Source organism: Eriocheir sinensis, chromosome 47 (assembly GCF_024679095.1).
Source record: "Eriocheir sinensis breed Jianghai 21 chromosome 47, ASM2467909v1, whole genome shotgun sequence".
In the NCBI taxonomy this organism is placed as follows: domain Eukaryota; kingdom Metazoa; phylum Arthropoda; class Malacostraca; order Decapoda; family Varunidae; genus Eriocheir; species Eriocheir sinensis.
The window spans coordinates 12,495,697-12,498,196 of NC_066555.1; the positions used below are offsets into that span (position 1 = coordinate 12,495,697).

General features: G+C 46.8%; 1 pseudogene; it reads right to left on the reverse strand.

Moving 5' to 3' along the window:
- Window positions 1-1,987: 1,987 nt before the first annotated feature.
- LOC126981175 (signal transducer and activator of transcription 5B-like) overlaps window positions 1,988-2,500 on the reverse strand; it is a 1,308-nt pseudogene continuing 795 nt past the window's right edge.

The window sequence follows — 2,500 nt, forward strand, 5'->3', positions numbered from 1 at the left end:
TGTCTCCTTAGCTGTAAAAAAATAAATAAAATAAAATAAGGGATTTGGACAGCATCGGGATGAGCTTGAGTAGAACAAAAGTTTGAAGGCTGGGTCAAGCCAGGCTGGGTCAGGTGTGGCATCTTTGGATAGGTTAGGACGGGGAGTGGAGAGTGATGAAAAGAATTATGATGCTAGTAAATGATTAACAAATGAATACTGTCTTAAGTTTCCCGCCAACTTTCCTCAGCCGGGCCTCAGACAGTGACTGCGGGGTGCAGCAGGAGGCGCTAACTCTCCCCTACCCGCTGTTTGTCGCGCTGAACATTGGCCCGGCGCTTGTGGCTGCCTTCCTCGGCTCTTTATGTGGAGGTGAGTGTGTCCGGATATGCCTTGTTGGAGTAGACACAAGTTGAGTTAAGTCTTGTGTTGATCTTTTGAGTTTTATGTGAGGGTTTGTGTGTCTGTATTTCTCTGTTTTACACTAACTCATCCCTGTGCTGTCCAAATCCCGTATGCAAGAGTTAACCAGCTTCTTCATTCTTTCCTGCCCTTACTAAACCAATCAATCCCACTGTCCCCTCCTCTTCCTAACCTAACTCAGCCCCCCACACCTAACCCAGCCTGGCCTGACCCATCCTGCAAACATTTTTTCTGCTCTACCTCATCCCTATGCTGTCCAAATCCCTTATGCAAGAGTTGGCTAGCTTCCTCACTCTCTCACCCCCTTCCTAACCTAACCCAGCCCCCCACACCTAACCTAGCCTGGCCTGACCCATCCTACAAACTTTCCTCTGTAGCTCATCCCTATCCTGTCCAAATCCCTCATGCAAAAGTTAACCAGCTTCTTCATTCTTTCACCCCCTTCCTAACCTAACCCAGCCCCCCCCACACCTAAGCTAGCCTGGCCTGACCCATCCTACAAACTCTTTTTCTACTCTAGCTCATCCCAATGCTGTCCAAATCCCTTATGCAAGAGTTAACTAGCTTCTTCATTCTTTCACCCCCTTTCTAACCAAACCCAGCCTGGCCTGACCCATCCTACAAACTCTTTTTCTACTTTAGTTCTTCCCTATGCTGTCCAAGTCCCTTATGCAAGAGTAAGCAGCTTCTTCATTCCTTCATCCCCTTGCAGCAGTAAACAGGCTTTGAGTCAATGCTGTGTGATGCTGTTGCTCTCATGTGCCCAGCGATATCAAAAAGTAAGAAAACGTCACTAGCTCTGAAGCCACTATTTTGGGGACCATTCTGTTGCCCTCACTGACACTCCTTCCCTCCTCCCCTCCGCCTCACAGCCCGTGGCTGCCGGCAGTGGCATCCCGCAGGTCAAGTGTTACCTGAATGGCGCCAAGGTGTCCTGCGTGGTGAGGATCAAGACCCTGATGAGCAAGGCCGTGGGGGTGACCTTCCCTGTGCTGGGAGGCCGGGCCGTGGGGAAGGTGGGTGACTGAGCCGCAGAGAGAGAGAGAGAGAGAGAGAGAGAGAGAGAGAGAGAGAGAGAGAGAGAGAGAGAGAGAGAGAGAGAGAGAGTGTGTGTGTGTGTGTGTGTGTGTGTGTGTGTGGATGAATGTAAAGTCTCAGTTGAGTGTTCCTGATAGCAGACTAGCTCCATGGTTTGAGGCCAAAGGTCAAGTGATCCTTTCAGGTACCTGCAAATCATACTTAATTTCTTCCTAAACAAGAGCAAAGTGTTAAACCTGGCCCACAGAATTTTGTTAATTATTATTGTTATTATTATTATTATTATTATTATTATTATTATTATTATTATTATTATTATTATTATTAAAAAATGGGATTGCAGCACTTATGAGCCTCCATCGGCACACTTGTATTCATATTAGCTAATACAACACCCCAAAAGGAACTCCTACAAACACTTATAAACATTTACTAGGTTTATGACAGACAAATATGAGAAGATTTCTGTACTGTCTCTTAACATCCATTGGTTGTGAACAGCATGCAAATAATATTTTCCACCACGGACAAGTGTCCACTTTTCCAGTCAGTCCCTGTCTGTCACGCTGCCAAACACTGAGGACCACACGGAGGCTGAGAAGTCTGTGTCTGGCAGGCTTTCCAGGGTGTCAGGACAATCAGCAGGGTTGTTGTGGGGGCGTTGTGGAGACACATTGTCACTCCTATATTAAAACATTTTGTTAACCAAGTTCACATATTTGGCAAGGCTTTCCTAGGAGTTGTGAGCATTTCCAGGGGTGATTTTATGAGCCCGGTGGTAGTTTGATCCTTCCTCTGTAGCATGAACCTTAAAAAACACTCATTAGAACCTGATTGACCCCTCTTTGACCTTCAGAAATAGCTGATGTGAGAAGCCAAAGTGTCTTATAATACCGAGCACAATGAGATGGCTTGGTGCTCACAGGAGGTGGATCTGCGGCATCATGCCTTGGATACATTGCTTGTGGAGCACTGGGCTAAGATTCCCCTGACGTGCCCTGCTGCTGGGATGTTAAGAATTAGACGAGGCTTGACACACCCATTGTTGGCTGTGGTGTAG